The sequence below is a fragment of the Nyctibius grandis genome, chromosome 32, assembly GCF_013368605.1.
Source record: "Nyctibius grandis isolate bNycGra1 chromosome 32, bNycGra1.pri, whole genome shotgun sequence".
Taxonomy (NCBI): Eukaryota; Metazoa; Chordata; class Aves; order Nyctibiiformes; family Nyctibiidae; genus Nyctibius; species Nyctibius grandis.
Window position 1 is genome coordinate 1,649,030 of NC_090689.1, and position 15,665 is coordinate 1,664,694.

The following is a 15,665-nucleotide window of genomic DNA, read 5'->3' on the forward strand; positions in this document are numbered from 1 at the left end:
ACACTCCCCAGGCTCTCAGTGCAGTATCTGGGCATTTCACAGCCGTGCTCCCACCGCAGAAATAGAAAATGGCTTTTTGTGTTTTACAGGTGAAGGAGGAAGGCAGCTACATCTGCAGAGAGATGAAGTACTTAATCTTTTACAACCAGCTGTTGTACACTTCAGAGGTCTGCCCAACTTTCAGGGTACGTACTGTCACTACATTAAAAGTACACCATTGCTCTGCACAAAACTAGTCGCCTCCAAGTCCAAGGAGTCACTAACTGCTCATACCACTATTACAAACACTCTGGCTCTTCAGAAGATGAATGACTGCACAGCCATTGGCTTCTTTTACAAGCTGGTATTATCTTCAGGGATGCTGATTTATGAGGAACAAAATAATTACATTTTGATTTAAACCCTGGAGTACTTCAGGTATTGCAATTCAAGCAAAGCATTTTGGGATGTCACAGAGCTTGCACCATAGTATAGATTTGTGTGTATTTGAGAATCAATTATCATTAATATAACAACAAGTGCCAAGTGATATTCAAGTGTATTTAACTCTAAAGTTCTGTTGGAGAGGTTATAAAGCAACTCATGTTCAGGAAAACAAATCCCGTAACTCCTGCAATTACTTTCCAGTATTTCCAATTCAGTGGCTTTTTGTTGTTGCAGGCTTTCTTGGCTTTTTTGTCTTTTGGGGTTTGTTTGGTTTTTTGTTTTGTTTTTTTTTGGTTTTGTTTTGTTTGTTTGTTTTGTTTTTTTTTTTTAAGGGAAAACCACACAGCCTTGCCAAAAGAAAAAAAAAAACCAGAAATGAAAGGATGACAATATAAAATGTTAGAAAAATGAAATCTAATAATCTGGCTATTCTTTTCAAAGGAACTTCAGCAAATCAGATGATGAATTTTCAGTGAAGTTCTGTAAAACAGTATATCTCTTGCCCTTTAATGTTTAAAAAACCTCTGACCTTTGGCTTTGTGCTGTTCCCACAGATACTCAGGCAAAGCGAAGCATTACTTCTGCTTCTGGAAGTGCATATTCTGGTAAAAGGAGTCTGTTGGTTGTGACACCATACCAAGGCTTGCAGGATCCGGATTCACCTCTCCACTTCGCTAGAACACCTGGATGACAAGTTTTTAAACTCCATTTCAGACTACACACTTAAGAGTCTGTCACAGTTTAAAGCTGGGCCAGCTATTAACCAGGTGGCAGATGCTCTCTGTTAACCCTCTCCCCCCCACCTAAGGGAAAGGGAAAGGGAAAAGGGAGAGAGACTTATGGGTTGGAAAGTTAAAACAGTTTTAATAAACTATAATAATGAAAAAGAATATAATAACAATAATAATAGAAATAACCAAATATATACAAATATGTACAAAACCAAGATCAAGAGCTTGGAAATCCTCCTCAGGCAGAATTGCTCCCCCCAGTACAGGCAGAGGGGAAAAGGCAGTAGCTCCCCCCAGCACGGGCAGAGGGCAAAATGCAAAAGCTCCACTGCCATCACACCTGCAGGCTTTTAACTGGAGATTTGGCAAAGCTGGTACCAATCAGTGGGAGACAGGAGGGCCCCTCCCTCCTGGGCCCCACCTCCAGGAGGCAGTGGGTTAGTGATAAACAGGAAAGTGAGAATGACATGTATGGGATGGAATACCTTGCTGGTCAATCCTGGGTCACCTGCCCCGTCCACTCCTCCCTGCAGGTACAACCCCCTTCGGCTCTTTACTCGTAAGCAGTGACCTTGGGTTCTCTAAGGCTATTTGGCCTGGTTTGAGCCAAACCAGGACAGAGTCTAAGGAAAAGAAAGCAATATGCTTCTGGCTTAAGTGATCTAATTTGAACTGCAGCGACTTCAGAAAAAATGCAGTAAGAGCTCTAGTGGTTTCAGCTTATCTCACAAGTAATCAGCTGTGTTTTCTAAAAGTAAACTCCACATAACATTTGAAAATCAAGCCAGATTCATTCTGGTGCCTGAATAAACTATTCTGACCAAGTCACATAGCTATCAAAGCCAGATGAATTCTTTAATGCTGGATTGCTACAGCACAAGACCAGTTTCTATCAAAATAGTATTTCTCCTGATACGATTCAATTACTTTGTGCTGCTCTGATAATTCAAATTGGTTCAAAATAAAGCACGTGTGGCCAAAATTAAAAGAAGCACTTTGGAGACTCTAATCCCAACTTGACTGTTAGTCAAACCCTGATTTATTTACAAATAACTCTGTGTCACAGGTAAGATATCCACAAATTCAACAATAAGTTGCAAATGCCAGTTGGCTCGCTTGCAGCTAGGTGGCATCTGCAGTGCCAATAAACACGACAAATGCAGTTGTCACTAAAGTGATTTTTCTTACTATACAACAGGGACCAAACTCTTCTTCCATTCATGACAGTATAAACCCGAGGAGTGCTGTTTCTGTGATTTGTTTGTATTACCTTGCTCAGAGAGCAGGGCAGAGTATCTGAAGCAATTTTATTCTCTGAATTTCTCTTGCCCACAACTAGCACATGTTTATACATCTTGAGAATGACAGCATCTAAGGAGGGGTCCAGGTCCTGCTACTAGCTATTGAAACCAACTTCGTCATCGTTTTAGGAGATCAGAGTGGCATCAGGAAGCCAGAGCTGATCAATTAACTTGATCCTTTTCCCCTTTAATTTTAAATTAAAAGTATTTCCTAACACACCCTGCATCTTTGTTTTAATTAAAAATGTGTATTCCTCTGGTGGTTCTAATCTTTATTTCTTTTCATGTCAGCCCTGCAGGAGAGACAAAGGAAACGAACATCTGCGAAATGTGCCTCCTTGCTGCTGCTACAGTTGATGCCAATTCTTCCCTTCTTACTACTCAACGAATGCCCAGCTGGCTCTCCTTCTCAGAGAGCGTTTCACAAGCTGTTTGACAGAGGTAGTAACGTACAAGTCTGAATTTATGCAGTCTCTGTCCTGAAGGAAATTAAGGATTCCAAACAGAGAGAAGTCCTGCTTATCTCAAGGTGCTGTTCTGGCAGCACAAAAACACGCCCTAGGTGATATCTGCTGCTTCAAATTGCCTGTAAAAGTTACAGGCATCTAAAAATAGCCAACGACCTAATCCCTGTGATGTTAACAATCCCAGTCAGAAAACAGTTTCTGAGCAATAGCTGTGCTCTAATGCTTTTTTCCTGCCTCCCACTTCTAGCATGCCTGACACCTGAGTCAGAAAGCTCTCTTCTTCCATCTTATCATGAATACAAGTACTGAAATTAATGCTCCACTGTCCTATGTACTTACAGGTAATACTGGGTTACAAACTAAGTTACCAGAGATCTAATTCCCTTTATCACTACTGCCCAATGAGAAGGCAGTCAGTCTGCGAGCTTCTTAAAGACCATTTGTCTCCATGTGAAAACACAACTGTGCTAAGGAGGAGGACGCTTGTGTAGATGTATCTAAGACCACCTTTAACCTGCAGTAACAAGGCACGATTCTATACCATAGTTCAACCTAGAACTCCACAAAGGCAGCTGTTAAGCATGTCACAGGGCTGCTTTACTCTTCCAGAGTCTTGGTGCTGAAGAAGGGATGCTCATATGAAACAATTTAGAAATTCAAAATGGTTGCAACTTCAAGTCAGTCTTCCCCAGAAAGGACCTGCTGTAGGACATGGGATTACAGAGTGTGGGAGAGTAAGCTCATGGCACCCCAACATAAGCTATTCTACCATTTAAAGCTCAGCTAATGGTTTAACTGGAGCAACCTTCCAAGTAATTACTTGCCATGCAGCAAGCATCCAGTACAAGTGCTGGAATATCTTCTGCTGGGTCACACCTGAAGCAATAAGATGAAGTACTCTATTCTGCTTGTATTGTAGCTTCTCTTTGCTGCACTATACCTCATTGCAAATTCCCTGGAAATTTATTTCAGTGTGCTGTACTTAGGGCCCTTTATGGCACTACAATGTTAGCTGCAAATGAAAGCCATTCTTTTCTTCTCCTCCCCATCCCCAGCCACTCTGATCCCAAGAGGGCTCGTCTTCATGCCGCTTGTCTAAGTTTCAACAAAAAATAATTTACTGTATGAACTATAATTCCTTGAAGCCTGGAATGAATCCTAAGGGCAAAGTCTATCGCCAGTAAATGATGCATCAGAATACCTGTCCCAAAAGGATTAAAAACTATTCTGCAGTTTTAATCACACCTATGTATAAAAGCTACTTTTTAATTTCCTTTTTCTGCACAACTGATCTTCACATTTTTACATCCACTGCTAAAGAAGCTTCCAGTGTTTCATTTGCAAAGGTGACATCCACTGCATACCAAACTGAGTGCTGGCTGCTTTTTAGAATACACATGATTACACTTGTATTCCAAGATTTTCTTACTAATAATATTCTTTCCATATCTGTCCTTGCATTACCATACCAACTAAGCATTGTTCCCGAATTATTGATGAATCGCTTTCCATTATGAACCCATATGAAACAGTTGTCTAGAAATTATCAGAATACTGTAAATAAGTATTTTTATACCCCATAGCCAAGATGTCTTGAGAGTGAAGTTATTACATTAGTCAATTAACACTTGTGAGGCAGAGTAACAAAAAAATCCATTATATTCAACCTACGACAACAGCATGCAACACCTTTATAACGCACAAATTTATACTTAAGTTTTTTTAATCTGACACCTACACTTTGTTAAGAAGCTTTCAGTGAGGTTTATACTGCAGCTTGAGCGTTCTCCCTCTCCTCACTACTAGAAAAAGATGTTCAAAAGAAAGAGAAGCTTAGTATTTCTGGCAAAATAGGGGTCATATTCAGTTTCTGCAAAATCTGCACTCAAATGGTGAGAATAAGACACCACAAGAAGCAACATCATCCATCACCAATGTAGACTAATGTTTTACATTACGCTTCCTTTGCTCTTCTGGGCATTGAGAAAAATGTGCATATTTCTCTGCTCTATAAAAATGCTGATAGACTAATTGAGCAAGTTTAATCTAAAAAGAAAATGCCACCTATGATAAATTTGAAAGCAGCCATCCACTCTTACAGTATCTACTTTTATTTAAGAATAAAAATACACAGGCAGAATTGATCACTGACGAGCAGATATCTCACAATCATTAATGAGCCATTAAAATTTGGACTATTAAAAAAATGTTGCCAAAATTTTCCTATACATTGATAGTTTCTCTTCAGATTTCTTTTCACATCCAAAATTCAGTTAGACAGATACCCATGTCTGAAAGGTAAAAAATCCCCAGAAAAACAGAATATGACCACATCTTCCAAAAAAACCCTCACAACAATTAAACAAATAGATAACTGCCAAAGGCATATGTAAAGGGGGACAAGTGAGTGTGAAGATAAAAGATGATAGAACCAGATCATTCGTAATAGTATTGGAGGGAAAATATTGCCTCTCGAAAGAGCACCTTTGCACATCAACCTAGCCTCGGCATTAACAGCCTCCCTAGAGTAAGCTAGAGGCTAAGAAGGGGAACTAAGTACAAGTTGTTGGTAGAACTATTTCGTTTGCAATAGCTTCCTGAAAACAAAATTCTCCAATTTAAATGAAAAAAGCAACAATAGCGTAAGTCAAAAATCCTTCTAACAGAAGAATAAAATAGTATTACCACCATAGGATGAAATGCAGGTAAAGTTGCAAAGCTCTGAAGAAGCAGATGGGGAGCAGAGCCAGCCATGTATGCCAAGAGCCCTGCCCCATAGAGGTGTGGGCCTCCGCCTCATTCCGCAGAGTAAAGCTGCAGCAACGCACACTGGGAAAGGATTCCCCTTAAAAAACAACCCTGGTTTATCTGTTCCTTGGCAATCTAGTGAAGTCAGGAGGTCTACATCTTGATTCCTGACTGGAGAGAAGAGACTAGTTTAGCCAAGTCACTGATCAAATCCATTACAGTACTGCCAGTATTCCCACAAAGCAGCTGCATGTCCATCACCCACAAGAGCAATAAAGCATTGAAGAGACAGGCAAGGGATTTTTTTTTTTTTAACTTGACTTTAAGAGAGGTTTGGCAAAATCATCAGCATCTTGCAGAATTAAATTTGTGTAACTTCCAACTTTATTCGGATAAAAGCCGCATCTTAACTTATGCTAAGCCTCAAACTTTTAAAGGGTTTTTGCCAATCTTTGCATTACTTCAGTAATCATTTACACTTCAAAACTCAAAACTGTTTTGAGAATACTAATCACTCTAGTTCTGCTGCTATTGGCCTTAATAAGACATTCTTCTTTCTATGTATCATAAATCCTGTATTACTGTTGTATAAACTCAGCCTTATCGCAGGCTTCCACTGGTGGATGAACAAACAAAAGCAGCGATTCCCGGAAAGCCTTTTTACAATAACGTGTGCTTCTCGACTGAAACAACTGCAGAACAGAAAAAGCACCGCATCTGGAACCAGTACTGCATTAGGGAACCAGGTATCACTCACTACAATGTTGACGCTATCGCACTGTGCAAAAGACAGGCCTGAAAAAGTGTCCAAACTCCATTTTAGAACACATAAACCCACTACTGAGGAACAAAAATGCAGTCTGCAGCTCCTTAGGGGTGTGTGTGCTTTTTTAGGGTTTCTTATCCCTTCAAACTATTTGAAATTCTGTGTCAGAAGAGCAAACAAAATGAAGCATAATGTCTTCTTTAATTTGATCAATTCTCACAGCATTTGAAGAAAATCTAAAGTTAGCAGATGCAATAGCCCTTACGTGCAGTTTATGGTTTATCATCTGAATCAAATACTATCAGTTATGTATTTTTCCCACATGCTTAGGTACCTTTCACTGCATGTAGAGAATCAAAGGTGAATTATAAGAGAGAAAAATAACCTGTCTTTTAACTAACACTAACCTTAAGATACATAGATTGATCCTTACTCTAAAATAATCTTACACTTATTTGTTAGGTAATTTTATATTTGGTCAGAACAGGCATAAAACATGCCTGCTGCTTCATCCTCGTTGTCCTCTCCATTAGTGCCCGGCTGGGCTTGCTCTGCCAGGGTACCACTGACTGACAAAGCAGCCAGGGTCTGGGCTGCAAGAGATCCGTGCTGGAATAGCTTCTCTCAGTTCTGCCAGAGAAATCCAGGTTACTAACCTGTACAACTATTTGATGCTTAACTATTCCAGTACAGACTATTCTCAAAAACTTATTTTTAACCTGACCTCCGCGTTTTTCTTGATAAAAAACACATGATCATTACTTTTTCTTCCTCTACCTAATACTGGCATTGCCAGAACAAAAGCATCTTAAGTATGTGACGCATTAAGGCCTGGATTCTTCTGCCTTTGTGTTATATTGAGGTCCAATCCTGCCACTAGACAGGTTGAGGAGGTAGCCCTGAACACCACGAGAACTGCAGCAATCACAATTTCCCATGACAGAACAGCCATCCGTACAAATAACACCAATGGCAGGGTTTGGGTTTCTGTCTGCAAATGTCTTCTTCACTGGTACCAGAATAAGGTTCAAGTCTACATATACTTTTTCTCTGCCATGGAAATGAAAAGGGCCATGCAGAAGCAAAAGATTAACTTTGATGCTACGACCTATAGCATTCCTGATACACATACAACAACCCTAAGCTAAGCAAGACTGAAGTGTTTTTTGTTTCAAGCGATCCACCTCAGTTAACTGCAGCTGTTAATTACACAGGCTGCTCTGATTAACTTTTCATAAGCAGACCTAGACACAGATTTGATGCTGCTGCTCTCAGTATTGAGCTGTGAATAGAGAAGATACCTGAACCATGGTGGGGTAAAAGGAGACACATTTCAGCAGCTATCTTGACCCATTTGTTTCTGCAGAGAGGATAGAAGAAACGCTGCTTTAGAGTCCTCCTGCAATAACTGTAGTATTTGTTTGTGTCTCTATTAAACTTAAAAAAAAATTGCAAAGAGGTGTAAAGCTAGAGGCAATAGCAAATAAATCTAAAGGGAATCCACTCTCCAGAGAGTGTAAGCAATGTTGTAAGGGTCTTCAGTTTGACTGGAAACATACGTATGTTGGCATAGAATTTACACAGCCCATTAGAGCTAAGTGACAAAGAGGCTTTCATACTCACAAAACCCTTAGTCTGATTACAGCTCAAGCAGACCTGAGCTGAGCCAGGGCGTATGAGGTCACACTTCTGAAGCTGAAGCCCCATCTTCAGATAGTTGCTTGGTTCTTCCTTTGACTTTACAGAAAATGGGTAGGTGAAGGTGCGTTTTCTTTTAAAATGCCAGAACTAAACTGACTTCACAATCCCAAATGCTAATCGATACTCGCATCAATTTTACCTGACACATTTTTAAAAGTGCGAGGCAAAAACGTAATTTTCTACCAAGTCTCTACAGCAGCTTAAAAAAAAAAAATAGCCTTTGAATTCTTTCAGAAAGGCCCCAGCAGCAATTGTAACTAAGTTTCTGTCAGCAGGGAAACCTGGCAGCACTCAGGGCAACTGCTTTATGTTCTGATACAGGGTCTTGAGTGTAAGGTCAGACTGACACACAGCAAGCTTCAGAGATGCAAATCTGCCATTTGTGCATTCAAAATAGCACTTGTATACACGATTTGTATGTATAAGGGCAGGGTTGCCATACACAGCTGAGTCTAAACATTTTGCTTTTAGTCCAAACACTTTGCAGAAATAAGGATGAGTAATGCCTAAGATGAGATGCTGGTATTTCAACTAAATATTGATTACCTATCACAGTGTTATTTCCAACTAATGAGAAGGTCAATTCCCTCGCAGGAAAGAGGATTTGGAAGCCTGTTTTGTGTCCAAATGATACATGATGCATGATGACAAAACAACACAGTTGTTGTATTAGTAATCACAGAAGGGCAAATGTCAAAGTTAAAAATGAGTATATTTGGTCTGGATGTTGAATATAGGAATATTTGAAAATCTAAAATCTACCCTAGCATCTTATGAAAGAACCACTACCTCTAATACTTGCCTTATGGCATTCAAAATGAGTGTTTACTTCTCACCATCCTGCTTACATGTTCTTGAATATTCTCAAGGATATTAATTTTACAAATAAAATGAATCAGCAATATTTATTTCTTAGAATAGGTAATGCACTCTCCACACTCCACTCATTCAAGACATATATCCTCAATATATGTGCATTAAAAAAATCCAGTTCATCCAAATCGATTAGTGCCCCCAGCAGCTACAGTTAACAGGCAGGATACCTGCAATTACCCACCACACTATGCCTGAACAGACTTGTGGACAAATATGAACAAGATCCACTCAGGCTCTTATCCAGCTGGAGACCACCACTACTGAAGTCAAGCTACAACAACCTCTTAATTAGCCCATGATTCATGGGACAAGCAGTTTTTCACCCAGTTCAAATGGATGAACTGTAGTGCTCAGAGCTGAAAATAAGAAATTAAGATGAAATTTATCCATGGCAAAGGATAAATATAAGATCAGTGTTTGCTGATATTGGGGCATTTCCAAAAGATACAGTGTTGGTGGACAAGTAGTGGTAGTGAGACAAACAAGCAAGTCCTCCATTTTAGTTTCCTCTCCCAGACTGAAAAAACCACAAGAAGAGGGCTCAATGACACGTCTTGGAAGGGTCCGTCAATGGGGGAGAATTCTCAGCAAGACAGTGCTAGAGACGGAGCGAATCCCCAAAGCCCCTAAATCTCTAAATGATTGAGGACATGCTTGTGTACTTTGGAAAACAGACCTGAAAATGACCTATTTTTGTTCTTCATAATCTGGAAGGGCAATTTGTAGAGGTAGATACACAACTCAGACGTTGCTTATCTCACAAGAATTTTCCTATTCATCCCAGTTAGACAATCTTCTAAAACCAGACACGGTGCTGTGCTTTAATACATAACTTCAAAGTCAGAATTTTGAGTGAGAGGTGCTTGTTAAAAAAAATAAAACAAACACCAGAAAACCCCCAAATAAACCCCCGATCAGTTTATTGAACTTTTTTCCCTCATCACTGATACATTCCTCCATCTTCACTGACTTTGAGACAGTAGTATTTTGATACAGCAAGTCAGAGACTGGACAGCCTTGTCTAATCCATCTGCCCCAATTAAATCCCTCTCCGAGGAAGCCATTTACAATCATCTTAGATAATGACAAACTATGCCTAGCTTAGAACAAGTTGAAATAGTTTGATTCAGATTCAATAGTGTTTCATTCCACCCAATCAAAACTACTTTTTTTCCTAATGCCTAATCAAAAAATGTTCTCAAAGAAAGAAACATAATGTTTAGTAATCTTTTGTTGTCAGACATTTTTACAAAAGAAGTTTGGAGTAACTGGGAATTTTGCCACTGATGTGACTGGATTCACAATCCACCATTTGAATCTTGAATTTAAGATGTAGTGTTTTTTCTGCAATTCTTATACTGAAACATAAACCTGATTACATAAAAACAGCTTAACTAGGAGAAATTGAGCGACATTAGAAAAATAACTGAGCTGAGTCAACTTCCTGGCTTTCATAGAACAAACTTCCAAAGAAAAATATATGAAAAGATTAAAATGAAAATAACAATATTTCCAAATCAGTATTGATCTAGCTATTTCTGGACATTAATATCAAGGAGACAGCAATATTCAGTGACTGCAGCACCACACTAATTCTTAGTTTTATTCCTCATTACTGGATGATCTTGAAAGATCTGCCTTACATGTCCCTGTTCCCCTTAAGTATTTCATTTGCAAAAAGGGGTGAGAATATTAACCTTTTTTTGTAAACCACTTTGAGATAAAGCACCATAAAATATCTAGATATTTTAATTCTATATAAAGGGAAAGAATGACAGAAAATAATACAGTGAAGTATAATTACATTGCTAAAGATGCAAGTAAAACAGACCCTAGAGCAACTCTAGACATGCTGAATATGAGAGACTGACCAGCAACTGCTGACTCTAATCTTAAAAAAATAAAAAAGGCCCATAACAGAGACTGAAGAGCTGCAGGTAAGCAAATTGTCATGCTTGGGGGACAGATGGAATTCCACATACTGTAACTAAGGAGCTGGTCAGGAAACTTGTCAAAAATGAGTGCTTCAAATAAACAGAGAAGTATGAAAGCATCACAGAAGCATAGAATCATTTAGGTTGGAAAAGACCTTTAAGATCATCAAGCCCAACCATTAACCCAGCACTGCCAAGGCCACCACTAACCCATGTCCCTCAGCACCACATCTACAGTCTTTTAAATACTTCCAGGGATGGGGACTCAACCACTTCCCTGGGCAGCCTGTTCCAGTGCTTGATAACCCTTTCGGTGAAGAAATTTTTCCTGAAATCCAATCTAAACCTCCCCTGGTGCAACTTGAGGTCATTTTTTCTTATCCTATAACCTGGGAGAAGAGACCAACACCCACCTCGCTACACCCTTCTTTCAGGTCGCTGTAGAGAGCGATGAAGGTCTCCCCTCAGCCTCCTTTTCTCCAGGCTAAACGACCCCAGTTCCCTCAGCCGCTCCTTATCACACTTGTGCTCCAGACCCTTCACCAGCTTCATTGTCCTTCTCTGGACTCGCTCCAGCACCTCAATGTCTTTCCTGGGGTGAAGGACCCAAAACTGAACACAGGAGGTTCCACATAAATATGAGGAAAAACTTCTTTACGGTGAGGGTGACTGAACACTGGAACAGGCTGCCCAGAGAGGTTGTGGAGTCTCCTTCTCTGGAGACATTCAAAACCCGCCTGGACGCGTTCCTGTGTGATATGGTCTAGGCAATCCTGCCCCGGCAGGGGGATTGGACTAGATGATCTTTCGAGGTCCCTTCCAATCCCTAACATTCTGTGATTCTGTGATTCTGTGATACTGTGGCGTTATCTGTGCAAAACACCAAGACAAAAAGAAAAACACAAACTTATCTCCATTGGTAAATGTTTCCCTCATAGCAGGCAAAAGAAATGAGGGGCTGAGGTCTGGCAAGAGTCAAGCTGTTCCTGAAGCAGGACAAGCAGCTGGGAGGTGGAGAGCAGGAGGGTGGAAAGGTCTGGGCTCACAGCTTCTCCTCATGAAGGGGGACGGAGGCACAGGGAGAGGGTAGAGGTTGCAATTATGGCTTCTGTCAGCAGCATTCCTTGTCCTACACAATCCAACCCCTTGCCTGGCAATCCCAAGCTAGCAACCTTACAGCCTTTCGGACTCTGGCACAGTATATGCAGATAACAACTATTTTCTTTGCCTTTTCTAGTAAAAACCCTAGGCTTTTCTTTTGCCTAGGGTCATCCTTAATAGGAAGACCAAGGCAGATACGGCTGCCTTAGTTATTTCGGAAGTTATGGGAAGTGCCCATTACACACCAGATACTGTCTCGTCCTCCGCCTTCCCTTCACTCCATTTTACCTGTTTCTCTTTTTTTTTGACTTCTAGTATTGCAGTGATGGTATGGGTGCTCTGGTGACATAATCCCACATATACAAAGCTCTAGTGTAAAATGAGGTTGTATTAGTGAAGCATCTCACTTAGACGTATATGCATCGATGAGTCAACATTATGGCAACCAGTCTAGGCTTAGGGAAGACCTAAGATATTAAAATCATGTTGATATCCACAGACATCCACCAGGATATGGCCATCCAACATGCTCTACTTAATACAATCAAACATATCCACAAATATATTCACAAATACCAATTCAGAAGGAGTGTACTGAACAGCAGCCAGCACTTGGCTCCACCGACACAGAATAAGCTAGTTAGTATTTTTGAATACGACAGCAAATATTAAAATGCAAATATAAATATATTTAACTGACTCAGTATGCAGTGGGCTACTATTTTCAAAGTACCTGGTACTCACTAAACTGTACTCCCCACACAGAGGCTAAGAAATTTTGAAAAAAATACACCCCCTTTTTAATACCACATTCACAGAGAGAAACCTATATTTCAAAATGAATCATTTTCAAAGCTCCTTTGATACCAGACAGTTTAGTAAAAGTAGGCCTCAAAGTAGGCCCTAAAAGGCCTACTCTGTGTAACCTTTAGACAGGATCAACTTTCCGGTCAGTAATTTTTCTTTCAGCTAAAATAACAGCACGTTCTGAAGCTAACTACGTGTTTTGTAGACAGGGTCTGCTTCTGGGACTGATAACACTTAGAGTTATAGTAGTCACTGATTCTTGCTTGCGCTTAGTCTTAGAGAATCCAAGGTCTCTTAAATTCCTCACTAATTACAAAGAAGGGCCAGAGATAAACAAAACTCTGAACAGCACCTTTGTAGTGTCTAAATTGACTTGATTCACAAGCTCTGACGCCAGGAGAAAAGATAAATCCTATAAGAATCAGAACAGGATCTTCTCCTTGGAGCCACCTGCATGTGTCAGCAGAAAGGCCCCAACCACGCCTGCACAGAAGTGGGGTCATACAGTAGACAGTATCACTATGGGGGGATTAAGACCACCTGAGACCCCTTCCCCAATTTAGTACCCATGCACAAAGACAATTACATAATATATTAGCATATGCATAAGGTTTCTTGGAATAGGCGGGCTTTTCTCAGCAATTGTATGAATATTCATTTTTCTGTAATGTATATAATGGGTGTGCTTTTGTCCCTAGGCGTGCATGCTCGGAGGAGAGATCCCCATGTACCCAGCGCTGCAATAAACCAATGTCGGCTTTCCAAACTATCATTTAGTTTAGAGAGTTTTCTTGGTTACTATTTTCTGGTAACACCTTGAGGGCAGGCATATTAGCTACAAGGTTTAGTACATTAACCGTGAGATCCTGGGATGAAAAACATATGAAGCAAGTTTACTGTAAGTGGCCTGTCATCTGTTTGAAGTATATTCAGACCACCGCCCCTTTCACTTAAAGAAAAATTATTTAAAAAAAATTTTAATACATGTTAGTGCACTTACAATATCAAATGCATTTTCAAATAAGTTAATGAATATTTAATTGTCATGAATAATAATCATTAAGCACAGAAAATGGAGAAACAGAGACAAATGTTGTTTACCAAAATTGCTTTCCATTACATCATTTGTGTTGCTAGACGCTGAAGAAAAACTATCGATTTGTCCCTGTGACTAATTCTTTGCCATTCTTAAACAATTGCAGACAAAGTTTTGCCTTTAGCTTTTAGCTCAAATCAATCCATTTCATGGTTATTTTGAAGGGCACATTTTGACTCATCTTGTATTTGAGATAAAAAAATAGGATCCTTGAGTATTTCACCCAATTTCCACCACTTCCAATGAACAGAAGTTATCCACAGTAAGGAAGGTTACGAAACTCTCAGTGCTGGCCCCTCTCTGTCCCATTCATAGTCCATAACAACATTCGCTCTCTGCTGTGGTCCAGGCCATAGTGAACTTCTCCATAATAGCACCTAAAAATCCCATTCCTAAGAATTACAATTCGTACTAGGGAACTGCAATCTAAACCTACAGACAGGGTTTTGTACACAAGTCAGAAAGCAATGGACACAACTGAGCTTAGAGGCTTTAGTTATTTTAGCATAAAATTGCTATTCTCTGTAACTAGGCTAAGGGAAACAAGGAACAGCACACACAGGAAAGGTGTCTCTGCTACCAAGAGCTTCTGAAATCTAAATAAAAGCAGATGGAAGCTGTTCTTCCTTGTATTTTTTGTAGTCTACACATTTTTGGCTGGATTTCTAATAGCATCTTTATGTGAAGTATGGCCAGTAATTTTAGTAGCCACTATTCCCCATCACCCAAGAAAAATGCAAACCACACCTTCGCAGGCATGAGAGGAGGCAGGGCACACAAAACTGATGAATATACACTTTAAACAGCTTTTTAAGACAGACCAGAAAGGCAGTTTGCCAAAAATTGCACATACCACACAGCACTACTATCTATTTAGTAAATTTAAAACACCATCTGTCTTCAAATAAACTGGATTTAAGTAAAATTGTGTAGCATAGGATGTCTGTTCCAGGAAAAACTTCATTTAAAGCCAGCAGTTCACATACCACATGAGATCAAAGGTTAGCTGTACTTCTACATGACAGAGCACAACTCTAGAAGCCAAGGCAGCTTACAAAAGGCAGGGATCGGGGAGGGGTCAATCCAGCAATACAGCAGGAGATCAAGACAAAATTTCTGGGATTTTTTTTTCCCTTCCCTCTAGCAACTAAAGTAACAGTCCGTGGTTTTAATTCAATGACACTTGAGATTTTCAAGTTTGAATATTCAGCTTATCTGAGAGGGTAGCTGTAACTAGAGCTTTATCAATTTACATCAGGCAAAAATGCATCTTTCTCTAATGAACCCAGGGAAGTGTAGCTACAACCTTTTCAACTGTCAGAATAAACTCTTTGGGACTCCTCATCACGAGCAATAATTACTTTTAATACGTAACTAACCACTTCCATTCCAACTCAACCTTCTCCAACACTGCACATCATGCTGTACTCAGGAAGAGGCCTGGGCATGTCTGACCAGGCCATTGTGGCTGGAAAATTAAACTGCAAAGTCACAAGGGCATAAACAGCTGAAGTGGGTGACTCAAAACTGTGCTGCTCTGCTCCTTCCTACAAGAAGTCCTCCGTAAGCTTACAACTTCCTATCCTTCTTAAATTATTCCCCTCATGCTTATTTAATCAGTTTTCTGTACAGGAGGAACACATTTGTAAATGTTCCCCTCCATTCCTTGCAAATGAAAAATACACACTTGCATATAATTAAGATCTAATCA